The sequence below is a fragment of the Callithrix jacchus genome, chromosome 2 (assembly GCF_049354715.1).
Source record: "Callithrix jacchus isolate 240 chromosome 2, calJac240_pri, whole genome shotgun sequence".
NCBI classification, from domain to species: Eukaryota; Metazoa; Chordata; class Mammalia; order Primates; family Cebidae; genus Callithrix; species Callithrix jacchus.
In genome coordinates, this window is record NC_133503.1 from 179,593,495 (window position 1) to 179,615,953 (window position 22,459).

A 22,459-nucleotide genomic window follows, 5' to 3' on the forward strand; every position below is an offset into this window, starting at 1 on the left:
AGATGCACCTGTTATAGAAAACCTACAAAATATGGTGAAGATAGATGAGATTTTGTGATATTTGAACCAAGGTAGCTTAATCCCTTTTCCCTCTGAACTCAGCAAGGCCAAGACTCCATTCCAGATTTCTGCAGCTAAGAACATAGGGCTTTCTCTTCACCCAGCTCCCAGATGGAAGTTGTTCTTACAAGAACAAGTCAAACTTTATCATTTGCCACCCTGTCCCAAGCTACCTATTGGTGAGGTTAACCCTTGGGTGAATGCAGTTGAGGTTGGGGTTTCCTTCTTCCATACAACCCCAACTTGTGGAAAAGAGGCAATATTTTGGATGTGGTGTTCTGAGAATACTGGGGCTCTAATAGAACTTCCTTGACTTGTGAGAAGATGATTGTATACCAGGAAAAGCAAGCAGGGAGGACAGCAGGCTGCTCACCCTCCTCCCCTTCCATAGCACTCAGTACCTACAGTGGAGCTGTCACTCAGAGAAAACCTTAATAATGTCTCCAACCTCAACTCCAGAGCCATAAATCAGAGATTTTGCCCGAGGAGAGTGTCACCTAATAGAACAGATGATTTAATCTCTTTCCAAAGACTGACTGTATTTGCAGCAGAGCATGGAAAATTTTAAACCTAAGTAAACCTAAATATACTCTAAAATTCAGTGAAGGCTGTGATGAAAACTTATTTGAAGAAAATTTGTAGATCTAATAAAAATAAGATTTAGACTGTATTCCTGTTAGTATGGAGAACTGGGGAATAAGCTGAGAAAACACTTCAGGGGTCAGAAAATTTCAAATACTAACTTCAGCAACTATTAAATATTTTCTCCAGAAATCTACGATTTGATTGAATTAGTTTGTAGAGGACATTATTAGTTTGTAGAGGACATATGCCTCAGGACATTATTGAAAACAGCAACTGTCAAAAACAGCCTGTAATTAATTGAGTGGGACGGCTGGGTATGGTCAGGGAAAAAATGGAAGAGAGCCTTACATGACCACTGTATCCTAGGTTTATTATGGTACACCCAAAGATGTGCCTTCATAAGAAACAGATTGACACTTTGTGTGAAGAGTAGTAAAAAATAATCCACCCAATCACTAAAGATGTAAACAAGCAAATAACAAAAACAAGCCTTACAGGACAGCATCCAAAGATGCTATAATATATTGTCGAAATCTAATTAAAAAGAAAAAAGACTTATGAGGCATTTAAAAATTAAGTGTTTTCCTGTAGCAGAAAAAAGGCAACAGAAACTACTTGTGAAGGCAATCAAATCTCAGATTAAACAGAAAAAGACTTCGAAGTAGTCATTATAAATAAATATGCTCATTAACCTAAAGCAAAGCACAAAGAGGTGAAGAAATATATCATGACAATGTTGCATACAATAGAAAACATCAATAAAAATATAACTTATTTTAAAAAGAGTAAATGGAAATTGTGTAGTTAAAAGATGCAATAACTGAAATATATAACTTTTAGTAAAGGGGCATGACAATAGATTTGAACTTTAAACAGTAGAGACAAAACCACACACTTCATAATAAAAGTGCTGAAAGTCAAAGAAAAGAAAAAAACTGTTGAAAGTAGCAAGAGAAAATGGCATGTAACTTGCAAAAAATCCCCAATAAGGATAAAAGCTGACATTTCAGAAAAATTAACAGAAGGCAGGAGGCAAACTATTTTAACATATTCAAAATACTCAAAGAAAAAAGCAGCAAAAACTGTCAATCAAGTGTCCTATACTCATCAAACCTCTCTTTTAAAAATGAAGGTGAAATAAACACATGAAACAGTAAAGAGAAACTGAGATATATTCTTTCTTACTGATGTACATTTAAGACATATTTTACAAATTCTTCAGGTTGAAAGTAAGTTCTGCAAGTGGTAATTATAATCTATATAAACAAACAAGAATACTAATAAAGTTAATTATAAAATTACGAAGGACACTAAGTGCATGTTTTATTCTTCACTTTCTTAACTAATTAAAAAACCATTTCATAAAATAATATCTGTAAAATGTATTGCATAGAGATTTAGAATAGACATATAACATATAGACATGCAATATACATGTTATATATTTGTCAATAACAGCACAACAGTGATTTGTGGGCAAAAAGCTGTATTGGGTTAAAAAAAAGATGACAAATGTTACACTCATAACAATAATGTATTGTTGGGTTTGTAATACTAATTAAGGCATTATATGTAACAGTAATACCATGTTAATGGGGAAAAAGTGATCTATAGTAGTAATGTTTACATATAATACTGAATTAAGCTAGTATGAATCTGATATCCTAACAAGTTAAAGTGGATATAATAAACACTTTAGGGAACACACACAGAAACACACACACACACACACCCCTGAAAAAAATGAGGCAGAAAGCATTAATGAAATCAAAATACTACTTGAAAACATATTCACTTAATACCAAATAAACCTTTAAAGTGAAATAGATGAAAAAAGACATGAAGCATAGAATGCAAAATATAAAATAGTAGACAGAAGACTAACTATATCAGTAACCTTGTTACTCATAGATTAAATATTTCAATCTAATAATAAAGATTTTAAGACCTAATTTTTACAAAGTGATACAACTATATGTTATATACAGGAGACATATTTTAGATTAGAAAACATAAATAGATTGAAAGTAAAAGGTTGGAAAAAATTTATCAGTCAAACAGCAACCACTGGAAAGCTGATGTGAATATGCTAACATCAGACAAAATAGACATTAAAATGGAAATCAGTTACTAGAAATAAAGTGTGTATTTTATAATAATAAATCAATCCATCAGAAGGTATAACAATTTTAAACATATATGCACCAAAACACATAATACCAAAACATATAAACACTGACAGAAATTAAGTTAAAAATAAATAATTTAACAATAATAGTGGGAGACTTCTGTATTCCACATTTAATAATAGATTGTATATCTTCTATTTAATTCAAAAATTAAATAGAAGATTTGGAACAGTATAAACTAATCAGGCCTAGCAGATATTCATAGCACATTCCACCAACAACACGGAATATAGATTATTCTCTAATACAATTAAAGCATTATTACAAGATACATCATATTCAATGCAATAAAACAAAACTGAATACATTTAAAATGATAGAAATAATAGAGAGAATGTTCACCAACACAATAGCAGAAAATTAGAAATCAATAACAGGGAAAATTAATATATATTTATAAATATGCAAATATTAAACCACACACTCTCAAGTAGCCAAGAAACCAATAAAATTTAAAAGGGAAGTTATAATACATTGAGAAAGATGCAAATGAAAACACAGTATTTACAGACTTTAGTGAAAGTATTGTTTAGAAAGAAAATTATAGCTGTAAATATCTATATTAGTAAGAAAAATAACTCAAAACAATAACTTACTTTTCCAACTTATGACATCAACAGAAGAGCAATCTAAACCTAAGACATGAAGAATAAAGTAAATAATGATTGCTAGTTAGTCAAATAGAAGGTAGGTAAAAAATAGAAAACAAAGAAAATCAGTGCAAACAAAGGCTTGTTCTTTGAAAAGATCAATAACATTGATAAAACTTTAAATTTATCAAGAGAGAAATGGAGAAGTATGAAATAACTAGAATAATAAATGAAAGAGCAGACTTTTTTAAAAAAAAGTAAGAGGATAAATTGTGAACAATTATATGTCAACAAACTGGATAACTTAGTGTAATGGACCAATCTCTAAATGGCAAACTGTCAAATTTGACTCAAGAAGAAATACACCCATAAGAAGTGAACAGACTGAATCCATAATCAAAAACCTATCCGCAAGGAAAAGGCCATTCCTAGATGGCTTCACTAACTGAATTCTCCTAAATATTTAAAGATAATTCATGAAAATGGTTTACAACTTATCTTCGATTCACCTCACAAAATAGAATACTTTTCAACTAATTTAATAAAGCCAATATGACCTTAAAATGAAATACAAACAAATAACCAACAAAAAATCTTTAAACCAATATTCCTTATGAATCTATATGCAAAAAGTCTGCATAAAGTGCTAGTAAACTGAGTCCAGAAATATATAAAAATAATTATATACTCCAACCACGTGGGGTTTACTCTAAAGATGAAAGTTGACTGACCTAAAAACTAATTATCGAAATACAATATATTAAAAGAATAAAAAATGAAAATCATGCTATCATCACAATAAATTCAGAATGAGAATTTGACAAAACCTAAGAACTTTCAATAGAAAAAACACTAAAAAATAATATAAACAAACTTCTCCAGTCCCTAATGCTGATGAAGGGAATTACAAAACCTCCAACAATTAACATCATGCTTAGTCATAAAAGACAGAATGCTTCCCAATTACAATCAGGAAAAAGACAAGGATATCTATTCTTGCTATTTTATTTATCATTGTACTGGAGATTCTAGTTAGGCAAGAAAAAAAAAGAAATTTATTTAAGAAAGGATGAATTGAAACTCTATTAACAGATCATGTGATTATGTCTACAAAACTCATATGTAATTGTTAAGAAATTAAAACTAATAAATGAGTTTAGCATGGATGTAGGATACAGTATCAATATCCAAAAATAAGGTTACATTTCTATACTCTTGCAGTGAATATTTTTAAATGTATTTTTTAAAGTTTTAATTACAATAGCATCAAAAATTATATACCGAGGAATAAATTTAATAGAAATATAAAGTGTATACTCTAAAACTACAGAGCATTGTTTAAAGAAACTAAAGAAAATCTAGATAAATGAAAAAATATTCATGTATCAGAAGACCTAATATTGTTAACATGGCAATGCTCCTCAAACTTATCTGCAGATTTACTGCAATTTCTAGGAGAATCATAGCTAACATTTCTGTGGTAATTGACAAGCTGGTTCATGTAGAATTGCAAGAGACCTAAAGAAACAAAAAAAGTTGAATCCTTACATTAAACTATATAAAGAAATTAACCCAAAATGTATCTAACATCTAAATGTAAAACCAAAAATTACAAAATTCTTAGAATAAAACATAGGAGGACATCTTTTTAACCTTTGACTGGCAAAGGATTCTTAGATATGACACCAAAAGCAGTAGCCACTTACACACACAAAAGTTGGTAAACCGGACTTAATCAAAATTAAAAACTTTTGTACTTCACAGGACATCATCAAGAAAGTGAAAAGTCAGCCCAGAGAATGGGAAAAAATATTTACAAACACATGTTTGAAAAGAAAATCATAATATGCGTATGTATACATATATATAATCATACAATTCAAAAATAAAAACACCACTATTAAAAAATAGGCACAGGATCTGAACAGACATCTCTTCAAAAGACATGTACAGATGGTAAATAGGTGTAGCCATGTTCCAAAGAAAGAAAGAAAGCAGTAATAGAAATTGTTGAGCTTACAGGAAGAGCAGATGTGAAAAGAAACAGCTTGCTGATACTCCCTCTGCTTGTAAGGTAACAAAACTGGCTGATAACTATTAGAACTGATATGAACAACTGTGGTCTGCGCCGAACAAACTTGTTGACATCATGGCCTAAATTTCCATTGCCTGTTTCATATTAATCCCCCCCAAATTTGCAGATGCAACCCATGAAGGAGCATGAAGAGACAATTGTGCATACCGAGGAACTTTACAGGGGTAAGAGAGTAAGAATTGAACTGGTCTTTTATCTCAAGGGTGGTGGGCATAGAATAAAACTTTTTTGTTTGGTTTGGTTTTGTTCTCAAAACCTAGTGCCATGGTATTGGCTTCCATGTGCATCAGGCAGCAAGTCCTTTTCTCAACAACTTAAATACTCAAAAAGATTCTCCAAGTCATTATTGATCAGGGAAGTGCAAATCAAACTCACAGTTTGATACTGCTCCATATTCATTAGGATTACTAGAATCAAAAAGTAAGATAACAACAAGTGTTGGCAATAAGGTAGAAAAATGAAAAAGGAATTTGAAAATAATACAGATACTTTAGAAAACAGTTTAACTCTATATTTTAATACTATTAAATACAGAGTTCCATTATAAACCATTAGTTTTACTTCTGGATGTATACTTGAGAAAAATCACAGATTTACATTTACGGAATCTTGCATGAAAATTTTATAACAATTATCCATAGTAGCAAAAAATGTAAAAATTGTAACTTCGGCAACACATACACTAAAATTGTAACAATACAGGAAGATTAGTATATCTTCTGTGCAAGGATGACAGGAAATTCATGGAGCATTCTATATTTTTACTGTACATTTAAAAATAACTAAAAGTATAATTGGATTGTTTGTAACACAAAGAATAAATGCTTGAGGAGATGGATACCCAATTATTCATGATGCAATCATTATGCATTGTATGCCTGTATCAAAGTATCTTATATACCCCATAAATATATATATATATATACACACATATATATCTACTAGAAACCACTCATTTTTAATATAGAAATAAACACAGCTACTATATATCCACAATTTTTTAAATTGGAAGAAAATCCAAATGCCTGTCAGTGGAGAAAGGGATAAACAAAAGGTGATGTATACATTTAATGAAATATAACTCAATCATAAAAATGAATAAAGTGCTGATACATACTTTAACATGGATGAACCTTGAAAATATTACACTAGGTGAAATGAGCTAGTAATAGAAGTTTTACATACTATGTGATTCCATTCATATAAAAGTTTGGAATTGGGAAATCTATATATACAAAAAGTAGATTAATGCTTTTATCTAAGAAGAAATGCTTTAAAGAAGGTGATAGCTAAATGTTGCAGGGTTTTTTTTGTTTGGTTTTGAATGATGGAAATGTTTTAAAATTGATTATTGGAGTAATTTCACACATGTATTAATACACTGCCAACCATTGATGTATACTTTAGATACAGAAATTGTACAGTATATAAATTTCTGTTTATAAAATTAAAATGTAAATGTATATCTAAACAAAGCTGTTTAAAAATAATGAAATAGGATCCTTATAGTATGTAAGAATCTATATGTGTGTGACTAGCTATATAACTCTCTTTCTATTACATACTTATTATATATTTATTTATCTGTATTTCTGTAAATATCTACATTTACATCTCTAGATACTCACCAATATCTCTACATATGTGTCTATGTGTCAATTTTTTTATTATATATTTTAATTTTTAACTACAAATACTGTGCCAGGATATTTTTCTCTCCATCTTTTTTAGCAATGAAACATTTTGTTTTCAAGCTACATATTAATATTTATTTGTTTTTTTATGCTTTAAGCAACACCTGGCACTAAATAAATTATGCTTGATTTAATTAAAATTAATTAATTAGTAAATTCTTAAATCTTTATTTTGAGCAATTATTTTCTACATTTAACCATTTAAATATCGTCATTGATTGAAAAAAGTAATGTTTGTAGCTATATCTCTCCATAAATGTATATAAATATAGATAGATCTAGACACATTCATATTATTGAAAAAATTACTTATATGTAAAAGTTACAACACCTAAATTTGTTAAATACACATGAAGTTGCTCTTACTTTAAAAATTACCTTGATAAAGTAATAACTAGAATGCCAATTTGTTTACAATTTGCTCAATTAATATACTAAACAATACCATTACATTGATGTTTTCATGAGTATTGCTAATTTTTACTGTCAATAAGTTCATATATTCAGGATTTTCTATTAGTTCCAAAGCAGAATCATTAGTACTTATTAAAGGATAACTCCCTGCTAATGAACCAAAACATTTTCTTATACTCAGAAGCATAGCTTTAGCAATGAGAGATAGTAGATAAGATGAAAGATACCTGCAAAACCTCAAAAGTTTTTTCTTCCTTTAATTTAATGCTTTATTGCTGATCTTCAAAGAATTCCTCATATTTCATTAAACAGTATTAGTGAACGTGTAGTAAAAATGGTGTAATTGGGAAAACATTTGAGTGAATCTTTGACATTTAAAAACATTCTAATTTAGGATAGGATTTTACGAAATTTGAAATGTAGTCATGTTTTGTCTCTACCTGCTAGAAAATGAGTGTTGGTTGTAATTTCTCCTCTGATGTATTCTTCAATTCCACTTTTTAATTGTAGACTTGAGTACACTAGGACAAATGTGTGTAACAAAGCTTGTATCTGTCATTGGAACTAGAGAGTGGAGACTACTTCACTAGTAGAATTGTGAACTATTGGAAAATAATCAAAGAAAAGAAGGTTTTCCTAAACATGAGCTGCCACAATTGCTCACTGATGTTTTATTCAGACAAAATCACTTTCTAGCTTCCTTCAGAACTCACGTTTCAGAGCTGCTTCCACCTTCCAGCAGAGGAAAAGAAACTCATGAAGGTAACATTACCTGCCCAATGATTAAATCAAACTTTTTTTTTTTTTTACTTTGAATGGCAAACTGAAGCACTTTTAAGAAATAGTACAGAAAAAAATATTTTTCATCTTTCTTTTTAAAATTTTATTTTATCATTGGTAGGAAAAGAAAGTCAAATCAAAAGAAAGAGTTTACTATATGTTGGCAACTTTTTTCCCAAATAGGAAAGGTTATCTTGCCTAAGTAACTATGAATAAGAAATAGTGTGGAATTCCACATTGATAAACTTTAAGGGTAACTAAAGATTACAGAAGTCAATGAATATGTAAGAAAGAAAAACACCACATACCTTAGTCAGAAAACCTTTGATAAACATTTAATTTTCTGTAATTTTATGCATTCAGATCTAAATTATAAAACCTCCTAATTTTCTATAGAAAGTGGAAGTTGTATTTATTTTTATTTTATTTAAGGTAATAAATGACAATACTATCTTCATTTTAGGTTTTAAAATGTGATGATTATGAGACTTTTACAGTCTTCTATGCTAATTCTTACCTACTCCTTATTTTTAAGGATCTCCTTTCTTTTTCAGAAAGGAAAACTTCATATTTTAACCTGATTATTTAATTTAAATATTATCATGGCATTATAATTTTTATTTTAAATGCTGCTCAAATATCTAAGTTTAGTTGTTTTAGATTTATGAATTACCTCTAATTCTCATATTGAAATGTTGAAGCAAAATTTCAGAGTTGCTTCCACCTTGTAGGTGAAACAAAAATAATAAAGTCAAATTCATGAAATTCTGAAGAGATTATATGTTGGTTATTTTGTTTATTCTACTGAATAATTTGTAATGTTGATGATTATATTATATGTACTGTAATCTAACTGAAAACATAGGTCGTGTTTTACTGACACAATTACAGGGAAGTACTGTGGTAAACACTATGATGGATTGTAACTTAACATAATTTGTTCAAAATTACCAAAATTATATCAGTTTGAATAGTAATTTTAACATCAATTCTGAACCTCAATTGTATTGTTATGTAAGTATTTGATTAATATTAAATATTTTGCATTATTTATATTTATATCCTATTTTACTTATTATTTTTAGCTCTATTAATGAATTTCATGTCCTTAAATATCAATTCTATTTGAAAAGTTATAAATGTGTCAGTTTGAAATGAACCCTGCAACTCCCTTGCTTTCTACTCCCTTTATAACTTTTTCAGTCAATTATCCAGTCTAATTTTAGATATTTCCAGATTCTAACTGTTCCATTTATCCCGTGAAACTATACTGTTTGTACCACGTGTCTACTTCTTATACTAGACATATGTATATCTTGATATTAATAATTCATCACAAAGTAAAAAATTTATATTAGGCATATTTGTAAGATGAAGAAAGCAAGTATTTTCATCCCTATTTTACAGATGATGTAAAAAATTTAGATGTTAAATATTTCAACTACTCACATACCGAGAAAATAGGTGACAATTCCAGATTCTGAGCCTAAGGCTCTTTCTCTAACGTGGAAGACACCAAATAAAATAGAAAAGATTCAGAGTGATTATTTGAATAATTTATATTGATAACTGACATTCTTTACATCACATAACTTTCCCAATAGAACCTGATGAATTCATATCTTTGAACACAAATGAAGGGGAAAACAAAGCAAAACAGAATCAATATTTTAAAATTATACTTTCAAATGTCAGACTTTCATCCTTTAAAATCATTAAGCATATGGGAAAAAATCAATGTTGTACTTATTCAAAATCAATAAGCTGCCTTTTCTCTTACTTCATTCGTGTTGTTAGCTTTTACCATTTGTTTTATTTTTAAGTATTTTTAACATAGTCATACACAGTTTTAAAAATTACCAGCACATAAAAAAAGTTTTCTGTGTCAATATCGTCCTTTAACTGCCCCTCCAATATTAGAGTGGAATGAGCCAGTTAAAATTTTAGCATGACCCCAAAAGAGATAAGTGCTATTTTTATTATACTGTAAATAATTGCTTAATACTATCCAATATTCAGTAAATATTCTAATTTCCAGTTGCCATCACACATATATTGATTACAGTATGTTTGAATCAACATCCAAACTTCACATTCCTTTATTTTTGTTGGTTGGTTGATGAATCTCTAGAGTTTCTTTAGTCTGCATTTTCCCATTTTTGTTTCTTTCTCTGTGTCTTTTTCTTTCTTAACACTTTTTTTTAGTCTCTTTGTAATCTGTTTTACTTGAGAGATTTAAATATTCTGAGTTTCGATTTTGCTGGGTGATTTCCTGTGGTGCAGCTGAAAATTAAAAGTTATATCAAACTGTTTGAAAAATTAACTTTTTTTTTTTTTTGGTGTGTGAGGGGAGCAGGAAGGATATATTATATGTTGCTTCCATCACTGTCTGAAATATCAGGTCTTTTTACTTGCGTTTTCCTCATTTTGAAATGTTAGGCTATTTTTTTCATTCCTCAGGTCCGTGTTGAGGGCTTTTATACAAATATTGTGCTCCTTCTCATTGTATATAGTTCAGCTACAACTTCATATTTTTGGTATTCATAATACTTAAAGTTAATTTTTCTAAACTTAAAGAGAAATGAGAGATTAACATAGGTTTTCCAGCATGCTAGCTCTAAAAATTCCTCTTTCTTTCATTTCATTAATTGTTCTAAATTTCACAAGAAACCAACTTGTGATAGGCAGCAGTTCTTAACTGTAACAGCTTAGGTGTACCCTCCAGCAGGGGTTTAATAAGAATTTGATTTCTGCTATGTAAGCCGCTTTCTTCCTGAGATCTGCCTTCTCTACACTCACGTTCTTCCCCCATTTCCTTTCTGATTTTGTCTTTTGCACATTACTTTTCACAAAGAAAGAACAAAAAAGCAAAGTGTTATAATGATTGTAGAGAAGATGGTGCAAGTGAAAGGGGAGACTGATCAATCCTAGAACTACTGTCTCTGCAGAAGTGACTAGACTATATCAAATAAACATAAAAATGAATGTGTTCTTCTATTTAAATATGTTTCAAAATATAAGTGGAAGAATTAAACATAAAGAAAAACTAAAGGCAATTAAAATAATTAAACAGATATAAAATGACACAATTTATATTCTGAAATAAAATATATTTGTACTAAAATTAAAAAATAAATTTGGCAAAATAAAGCAAATTAAAAAATGGGAAACTGATTTAAAGACATTACATAGACTGTGGCACACAGAGAATTAAAAATGGAAAATATTTTTAAAAGAAAATTATGAAATAGAGACTAGAGGGGGAGTAGGATCTATACTGATTAGAATTCAAAAAGGAATCGTGAAAATAATAACTGCTTAATAAGGTAATCACTAAACTTTGTTCAGATGTAACAAATTAGATGCAACTGTGAATAAAGCAAATATCATAAATTTCAAACAGAGATAAAGCAAGAAAGATGGAGAGAGACAGACAGACAGAAGAAGAAGAAAGACAAAAAGGAAAGCCCATATCAAGACAATTGGCAGTTGTATTCATTTTTCTAGGGCTGCCTTAAAAAAGTATCTCAAACACATGACTTAAATAGGTTAGTACATCCTTGCACTCCAAACTTTGTGTAGATATCTACTTCACAAGAACCCAATCTGTGATATGTGGCAGTTCTTAATCATAATAGCTTAGATTATAACCTCCAGCTGGTGTTTAATAAGAATTTTCTTTCTGCTTAAATAGCTGGAGGGTACAATTTAAGCTGTTATGATTAAGAACTGCCACATATTACAGGTTATATTTTTGTGAAGTGGATATTGACATGAAGTTTAGAGTGCAAGTGTGTATTACACCCATGAAAGGAAGAGGAAGCAGGTTGGGCAAAGAAAGAAATCAGACTGAAGGTGAGCTTGACAAATCCTCAGCCTACCCAGCAGGTAGCTCTGGAGCATGTCAGAGTTCTACTGTATCAGGAGAAATAGACATTTATATTTCTGCCTCACTCAGTCACCGGTTGTGAGCTACTTTGGGAAGAGAATGACTTTAGACAAGGTGGCTCTTTGCAACTGAGCCAGAACCTGAAGACGCTGGCAGACGGCTGGAGGCTGCCTGCTGATCATCCTACCCACATTTGCATGGATGGCCAAGTCTTTCACTGAAGGAAATGTGGGAAGTACGTCTCCTTATCTAGCACACTCCCATCACAGAGCTGCGATTTTGAGTGAGCATTCAGTGCATCACTACTATTTTGAGCAATTTAACTGCATATAGTTTTAAAATGTCTGCTTGGCAGATGGGTTGAGAAACAGCATAGAACAATATAATAAAAACTGGGGAAACATTGCAATAGTTATTTCAGAAAAAATGTTTTAAAAGATTCTTATAAACAAGTAGAAAAGATAGACGACTAGTGAAGAGAAAAGAAAGGAGGAACGTATTTAGGAGTTTGCAAAAAAAAAAAAAAAAAACAAGTATGAAAAGTATAACAAGTTTAAACCCTGTTGAAATCTGACCAAACACACTAATAATAAAACAAACTTTATTAAACTTAAATGAGATGAAAATTTTTAGCAATCCATATAACATATAAAAGCACTCTTTCTATACCTTTGCAAATAAAGTGACTTTTACAAGTATATAAAGTACAAGTATATAAATTACTTGTATAAGTCACTTTATTTACAAAGATATAGAAAGCGCTTTTATGTTATTGAATTACAGGATACATAGAATAAAACATCCTTAGCAGACATTTGGCAATATCTTCCAAATAAAAAATATACTTCATGTTTTTCATAGAATTTCTACTTCAAAGCATTTATCCTAGAAACATAATGCACAAAACCATATGGACTAGAAATGCTGGAAACAATTGTCTATCAATAAGAATGAAGTTTAATGGTAGTACTTTCAGATAATTAAATATGACCAGGTAATTAAAAGAACAATGGATATGTGTACTAATAGGAAGTGAACTTAAAGGCTTAACATCATTTGAAAAAGAGTGCAAACCCTTTACAGAAGAAGGTACGTAAGTATGTGTTCATATACTGTTACGTTAAAGACATATATTTCTATAGATATACTGGCATATGTTAACAAAACAGCCACACACTCTGTGAAAATTATACTTTTTAAATGTTAAACTTATGTCTTAAGATGAATTTCTAATGATATAAAACTTTATCTTAATAAAAAAACACAATTGTTCTTTTTAAAAATTTATAGTTTTTAAATTTATTATTCCGTTATTTTTACATTTGTACTATATGAATATTTTACTGAATTCTGGATCTCAATGTGGTAGGTAATTTCTGAGATGATTCAAAATCCTGACATTCATGGTCTTGTGAAACGTCTTCCCGGTGGGTTGGCTGGACTTACTGCCTTGCTCATAAAAAAGAGAACATAGAAGAAGTGATTGGATGCCATTTTAAACAACCATGGCTTCCATTTTGTTCAGATTCTTTTATTTTTTGAGATGAAGTCTCACTCTGTCACCCAGTGTGGAGTGCAGTGCTGTGATCTCTGCTCACTGCAACCTTCACCTCCTAAATTCAAGTGATTCTCCTGCCTTGGCCTTCTGAGTTGCTGGGCTAATTTTTGTACTTTTAGTAGAGAAGGGGTTTCACCATGTTGACCAGGCTGGTCTGGAACTCCTGACCTCAGGTGATCTGCCCACCTCGGCTTCCCAAAGTACTGAGATTACAGGCATGAGCCACTGCACCCTGCCCATCTTGCTCAGATTCTGATGCTGGCTCTTTTTGTGTTACACCTGGCAATGAACTACTGGAAGTTTCCAGTTCATGGCATGTAAGAAACTGAAGTTCTCAGTCCTACAGCCACAAGGAACTGAATCCTTTCCATGGCCATCTGAGTAATCATGTATTGATATACTGAAAGTGTATCCTTCCTTAGTCAAGCCTTCACGTGGATGAGAGAACCTTACCTTATTTGCAACTTTCTGAGTGACTCTGAAGCAGATAACCTAGCTAGTTTGTGCTCAGATTTCTCACTCACAGAAACTATCAGATAATAACTATACTTTGTTTTTAGCCACTATCTAGGGAAAATTTGTTATGCAGCAATGAAGAACAGGCCACATGTCAAAAGTTAACCTTTAGACAAAGATAAATATCATTGTGATAAAATATATCCCTGGGGTAGTAAATAAATATTTTTAACAAAATATGTATTTTAATAAAATATATATTTTATATAAATAATCATTTTAACAAAATGTATATTTTATTATAGTGCTATTGACAATGTTACTAGAAATACAAAAATCTGACACTATTTGCCAGAAAAAAAATTTATTCTCATTTTAAAGTGCCATTTTAACTGCTCTTATAATCACTATTATGCACATTTGAAATAATAAATTTTAACAATATATGTTGGGTTAGTGGATCTCAAAGGGTGATCTATGAACCAGTGGCATCTGATGTTGTAACATGTTAGAAACACAAATTTCTGGCTTCTTCCCAGCCCTAAAGAATCTGAAATTCTGGAGGTATGGACCAGTGATGTATGTTTTCATAAGGCTCTAGGCAATTGTGATGCAAATCACACTCCACGTTTTACATTTTCTGCTGCTCTTGCCATGGTCCATTTATGCTCGCAGTTCGTAAGTGCATTGAGTTAGTGAATGGATGGGCTGGCAGGTCTAAGATGGCCTCAACTCCATGTGCAGAGCATCTGCAGGGATGACTAGAGGGCTGAAATTAACTCTCTCCATCCATGATTACTCAACATTAACCAGTCTGACCTGAGTGTCCTTAGATGATATCTGGCTTACAACAGAATAATAATGAAAATATCTAAGCCTTTTGCAAATGAGGCACACAGACACAGGATCACTTTTGCTGCACTTTTGTTGCATTGTATTAAGAAAAAAGTCACAGGACCAACCAAATTCAAAATAGGTAGCATCTACTTCTAGATGAGAGGGGTGGCACGTGCATATAAAGGAAAGAGGTTTTATTGCCTGGCCATCTTCAAAGACAATCTAATGCAGAATTTATTGTAACAGAGGATGAGTGTCTCACACCATCAGTTAAAGTTTCAGCACAGTAATGATACTCATCACTTCCCTTCTATTATATTAGGTAGAACCCCATAGGGCCCTACCTAATTTCAGGTAACATGAAGTGTATTCCTTAGGGTATCCTGAAAAATGACCAGACTGATGATTGACAACAATGTTTACTCTGTAAAGAGACTCACTTTCCTATGAAGCGAAGATTGATGATGATAGTGATATAACCATAAAGTCCTTTTTTCCTCTCCTGTCTTTCTTGGTTGTAACTAATCAAGACAAGGACATGTTTATTATTTAACGCCAAGACGTGAAGATTTACATGTTGGTAATGATGCTTATGCTTGATACCTTATAAAGAGAAGCATTTTTGCTTACAATTGCAGATTCATAAAGAAAAGCTTAGTGCACTGTTTTAAGATTTTTTTTCTCAATTTATGGGGCATATTAAAATGATTGATTTTATTTTTTTTCTAATGTTTTGTATGCACTCTTCGATTTGTGGTATCTCCTGAATAAAGGTTTTTCTTAAAAATGGGTTCTGAAAATGAAACTGAAGCAATATAACTGCCTTGAAAAAAGGTGTCTGAGCTTTCATCTGTTTTTTTTTTTTTTTTTGGTTTTAATTTTGTGCTCACCAACACATCATATCTGATGGATGAAAAAGACAAGAGGATAATTAAGCAAGATGTTATGTAAGAAACACATGTATCCTCTCAGCACCAATTTGGTTATTTCTTGCCCAGTTGCTAGCAGATATTCAACTCTCTCAGAAAATAGTTATGAAGGCATTTCTATATTATTATAGTTAAATAAAGTTTTATTTAAGAGGATGTTTTATTATATAATAGCCATTGTTTCATCTAAAGTCTTATGTAAATATTTAACAAGGCAATTACCAAACCTTCAGATATATGTTTTACCTTTGACCTAAAACTAATGAATGCACCCCTACAATCTTTCAGCTCATAGACAGTAATATTGAAATGTTGTATGGCATTTTAATTATTTTCCAAAACCTAAATCAGAAGTGTGAACAAATCGTCAGAAAATTACGATTTTCAATCACTAATGTATTTACCAAGTTTGCCTATTATCAATGACAACTGAATGTCACTACTCATTGCTGATTTCTCAATCTACAAATAATCTAATGAGTGTCAACTTTTTGATAGCTATGTGCAACTCAGAAATTACTTAGCAAGCCAACCGTAGCTGAAGAAGATATCACATTAACCCATTGCATTGTTAAATTAAAACGAAAAGAAACATGGTAGATTACGCATGTTCAGTTGACGTCTAAGATATGGATGTAATACTTTTGATAATATTACTATTTTTCTGTTAAAATATGTATTTTTCTGTAACTATTCTGTATATTATTATATACTATTCTGTATACTATTATGTATATTTTTGTAACTATTAATTTTTTTGAGATGGAGTCCTGCTCTGTTGCCAAGGCTGGAGTGCAGTGGCATGGTCTCAGCTCACTGCAACCTCCACGTCCTGGGATCAAGTGATTCTCTGCCTCAGCCTCCTGAGTAGCTGGGACTACAGGCATGCACCACACCCAGCAAATTTTGGTATTTTCACTTGAGGCAGGGTTTCACCTTGTTGGCCAGGCTGGTCTTGAATCCCTGACTTTGCGATCTGCTTGTCTGGGTCTTGCAAAGTGCTAGGATTACAGGTGTGAGCCTCTGTGCCTGGCCAGTCTATAGTAATAATTTTAATCTCACTTTACCCTCAAATGTTGCATTCATAGAGATCTTTTATAAAATCTTTATAAAAAGCTTATTTTTTGAAGTTTGACTAATGAGAATGGAAGTTTTTGCTTTCCTGTTTTTCTTTTATAGTTTTTATAGTCTTCCTATATGTGTCTTGATATATGCATATGTATGTATATACACAGATGTGGACACATATATGTCTCTACATAGACACATATGTATATATGTATGTGAACTACTCATACTATAAACATATATGAAGAGAGACTATATGTGCAAGCATGTGTATATATAAACAAGCACATCTGAAATATACATATATTTTATATGTGAAATATGTATGCATACATTCATTGATGTGTTATGTATATTTAAAAAATACATTAAAGAGGAGCACAAACACCCACACACATGCACATACAACCAGATATAGTCATGTTATGCAGAACATAACTTCTTTCACCATTGTCTTTCTCTACATGATACAAACTAAACACAGATGTTACTTAATACTGTGTGGCTGTGTCCCCACCCAAATCTCATCTTGAATTGTATCTCTTATAATTCCTACATATTGTGGGAGGCTCCTGGTGGGAGATAACTGAAACATGGGGTGGTTTCCCCAATATTGCTCTCATGGTAGTGAATAAGTCTCATGAGATCTGATGGTTTTATAAGGGGGAAACCCCTTTTGCTTGACTCTCATTCTTTCTTGCCTGCCTCCATGTAAGACATGACTTTTGCCTTCCACCATAATTGTGAGACCTCCTCAGCCACGTGAAACTGTGAGGTCATTAAACCCGTTCTTTATAAATTTCCCAGTCTCAGGTATGTCTTTATCAGCAGCTTAAAAACCGACTAATATATTACTTGAAACAATTAAATCATCTAACTCTTCAAATATTTAATTGGATGCAACTGATATACTTGACGTAGACTTACTTCAACTTGTATCTTGAATTTAGTCTATTTTTGTTCATTAATTCACCAGAAATAGGGACCAATCATTTAGTAAAAATGCAATAATATAAAAGAGCCTGGAAAATTCTGATCAGATTCATGAAGAGAATAAAGAAGGCAAATAAAAACCAAAATGGATGGATTGAGATGAAAATTTTGCTTGTCTGAGGATAAAATTAAATGTATAAATTAAAATAGTTGAAAATATTTTTAAACAAGCTACTTAGATGCACTCCTCTGAATTAGCTAGTACAGTTATTTTTAGCTAAAGCATATAATTATAAAAGTATGTTATTCCGTTCTTGTGGAAATATGAGTATCTGGGAGTATACATATTACTAGGAGCTTGTGTCACTTCATTTTCTGTGATAGTAAAATACTTTCTCTAAAAATACTTGATTATTACTCATTTTGCTTTCATTCTACATTACACCAAAAAAAAATTTTTTTTCTTATTTGTACTTTTCTCAAAACTAAAAAAAAAAAAAAAAAAAGTTTATGTGTTTTTAGAAGCAGTAAGGAGACAAAAGTATTAAGATAGACCTAGGTAGAAAAACACATAAAGTTTACCCATTTGGTCTATGCATCTGCGTGTGTATTTACAATTAATCAAAATTATGTATAATATTAAAGTATTCTAAAATAAATTATAAGAAAAATAAAGAATTTTTACTCTTATTTATGTTCTTTAACTCTTTTCCTGTTTAAGAATGAATGAATGATTTTACAATTATACTTTCATAAAGTAATCTACATATTAATTTTTTGTCTAGGTTTCAGGTATCACTAATATATTTAAAACCAGACATTTTTAAATATGAGAGAATAGATTTTCTACATTTTAGATGCTGTAATGATCACTGAGAATTCCCTTGATTTTAAGAAAAGATAATATAAAGATACCAGTAGTTATAAGTATAATTAAAAGCATATATTTTCAGACACAGGTATTTAGAAATATTTTTAGGGGGGCAGACAGGTCAATTGAGTTTTGTTTGGGAAAGCAGAATTATTGTGAGTGATAGTGAATAAGGGATTTGTTATAGGGATCATACCTTAAACAACTGAGGGAACATTTTTCTATAGGACAGTATTTCTGGCAATTGAGCAGAAACCCACAATAGCAAAAGGAAAGTCACAAAACAATGAAATTTATGGCAATCTAGAGTCTGCAAAATGAAACTGGAACCCATAATTTTCTGGGTATAATGGCTGTTGTTTCTCACTCTTGCCTCCAAATCTCATGCAGATGTCTTTTATCTTAAACCCTAACCTGCAGTCAATCATGGAAGTAATCTTGGAAAAAAAAAATCCAGCCTAGAATAATTGATACTATACAAAAGCACAAAACAACTTCTGACAAATCTACAACAATATATAGCTTAGATTCAAATGTCACACTTACTATGTATAACTTATCCAAAATGCAAATTAGAAATTATAAGACATCTGGTTTAACATTTTGAAATAAGTTGTTCCTTTTCATCTTTTCCTTTTAATAAAAGACCAAAGCCTACTCTATATGTGTCAGCAAAGATATGAATAATTACATGGAATCTAAATAAAAAAATAAAACCTAAGAACGAAAGGAAATATAAAGAAATATTGAAGTATGACAAAACACATGTTGATAGTTTTGCATATTAAGGACCTAGGTGCATCTTTTATAGAAATATAAAAATATATGCACTCTGAATGACATATTGTTTTTATTTGTTGAATGCAAGCATCACAACATTTTTTATTAGGTGGTCCTACAACTCTGATCCATTAATCTGTAATAATATCTCAGTGAAAATCAACCAATAAAATAAGCAGATGAAGACTAACTCCTTTCGTATGTGCATTCATTGAGATAAATATAGTTAGTGGATTCTATTTGCATTAGTAAACGAAAGCCTACTTAGAAAAGTATTTATAATTGTGATAAATACATTTTATTTATAAAATGGCTTACCATACTATGGATTATCCAGTGTTTGACGTCATGTGCCTAGGAATATAAGCACAAATATTACCACACAGAAAACTTGAGTTTTAACATAAACATCACAGTAAAGTATTTAAAATTATCATAAGTTTTAATGTCAAATATTGCATCCTTAAATATTTTTTATCAGTAGCATAATTGTAATTGAATTGTACTTTGAAACTTTTGCTTTTAAAAAAGTTGGTTTCTTGTCCATAGCTGCAAATTTCAGCACAGAAGCACCACTCACAAATAGGGAAAGTATACTTAGCAACCTCCAAGGCTGAGAAGTACCACGAGATAATTTCATAATATGATCATTGTTAGTCCTATTAAAAACAGAAAAAAAATTATCAAATATTTATTTTAAATATTTTGGGGGTCTTGTGACTATTTGTCGAATTGTATGATAATATATCTAGAGTAAAACCAGATTTCAGTATGCTACAGAAAGGGTTCATACTACAAACCCATAGGAAGTCTTCCATAGAGTCTACAGATGCTTTAATTCTTTCTTTCAGGTGCATGAGTTTATCTGGTAGTACATTTTGAATTAAAAAAATATGCCTGATAAGTTTTTGATATGAATTGAACAACGGAGGAGTTGAAATGTGATGCAGTTCTATTAGAGACCTCAGCTGATCCTACCAGATGCTCTGGAATTGAAATTGTAACCTGGTTTTTTTCTTGGGTACTGGTGAGACACAGCTGCCCTGAGAGAATGCTGTGGGTTCTGGTCTCCAACCTCTTAAAGAATAAGCGATGGGACCATGGCAGGTGCACCACACTCTATTAAAAGTAAATATCAGACCCAAGAAGTGTTGCAGAAAGGTGATTTTATTCAGGTAGAGAAAGGAGAAGAAGAGAAAAATTTCCACAAAGAGTATGGAAGGGGATTCCAGAGGGGAAATCTGAGCAGGTGTGTGGACATAGACTTTTATCCTGGCAGGAATCCTCACCTTCTCCAAGAGCCTGGGGCAACGAAAGGAGTTCCTTAGAACTTCTGCTGGAGTAATTGACTTTTAGCTTCTTCCCATGCCCACAAAATTCAAACATAAACCATTAAACCTCCCAGATGGAGAGAGATGGGAGTGGGGCATGGCGCTGGGAAATTCTTGCCCTTAAAACTACGCCCCCTCCTGGACCTGGAAAGAAAACACATCCCGTCATTACCCACTCTGAACAGAAAAGTTCAACTTCTGTTGGAATAGGGGCGTCAATCCTTTTTATTTCCTGCTAAAATGGGGCATAGAAGGGGCCCTGCAGTTGAGGTTTCCTCCAGAGGGGAGACTTCCAGAGGTCCAGGATGATTTACAGGTCCACGATAGAGCTCACAAGGCAGGGAAATCTGGGGTTCTAGTGGAAGGATTATGACCTTATGGTTCTATAAGACATGAATATGACAAGGTGGTTAAAGAAGAGAGGCCCAGAGTTATAAACAAGCCTAGGAGAGAACAGAGCCAGGTTTTTGAAGGTCTCTAGCGCTGTGTTTGATTCCTGACTTCTATGGTCAAAACAACACTTAACTGGTTTACAAAATAGCAGCATTTTTCTTAGAAAGAAGCAGGTTCCTCTCCTCTCTGTTGCTAGCAAATTTAGGGCCCTTTTATTTTTAAAGCTATGGCAGCTGAAGAATTAAGCTGGTTTGCAATGAGAGCCGTCTTTTGCAGAGATAATTAGCAAAGTTGTTTGTTATATCTAACTGCTGAAATAGCTTATAATAATTGAACAGAGGTAGTAACCTTCCTAATACCAGAAGCAAGTTTTTCTATTATTTGAGGGATAGCAAAGTTGAGGGCTATAGTCCTATTAATGCCAGGAAAAATTAGACTTGTGAGGCGTTACTCCTCTGAGGCTCTTGTTGGAAAAGCAGAAGTAGATCTTCTGATGGCTCGCAGGTGTACGAAGAGTCATCTCCTTGATCTGCAGGCTGCAGAGCGGAGGGTCTATGACTTTCCTCAGGAGGTATCTAAGACTTCAGCTGAGTGTGATGAATCCATGAGCCAATCCCCGCCACTTTAACTGTCATTGGGGTAGACAGAATAACTGAAAATTGCCCTCCCCAAGATGGACCTAGAGAGGGAGAGTCTGAGGGGAGAGATTTAACAAGCATCAAGTCTCTATGGTAGAACAACTCTTTCCCTGTTTCCCTAGGATGCCCTTTAGGCAGAGTCTTGAGAACCTGTTGGTACTTAGCCAAGGAGGTTATGTCTTTTATTAGATCTGCTATTTTTTTGTCTAATACAAGATCCTTAGTAAGAAAGGGTGGTCCATAAAGCATCTCACAAGGACTGAGCCCTATTTTCTGAGGAGAGTTTCTAGCTCTTAAGAGTGCTGTTGGTAATAGAGAAGGCCATGAGAGGGGGGTTTCCTGTGCCAGTTTCTTTAGGTGTCTCTTAAG

The 22,459-nt window shown here is 31.9% G+C and overlaps 1 non-coding gene across 1 annotated transcript; it reads left to right on the forward strand.

The window, feature by feature from the left end:
- Positions 1 to 6,180: 6,180 nt before the first annotated feature.
- Positions 6,181 to 6,282, forward strand: LOC118151879 (U6 spliceosomal RNA). The gene has a single exon (XR_004740281.1). It is a non-coding gene; the product is annotated as a U6 spliceosomal RNA (small nuclear RNA).
- The last annotated feature ends 16,177 nt before the right edge of the window (positions 6,283 to 22,459 follow it).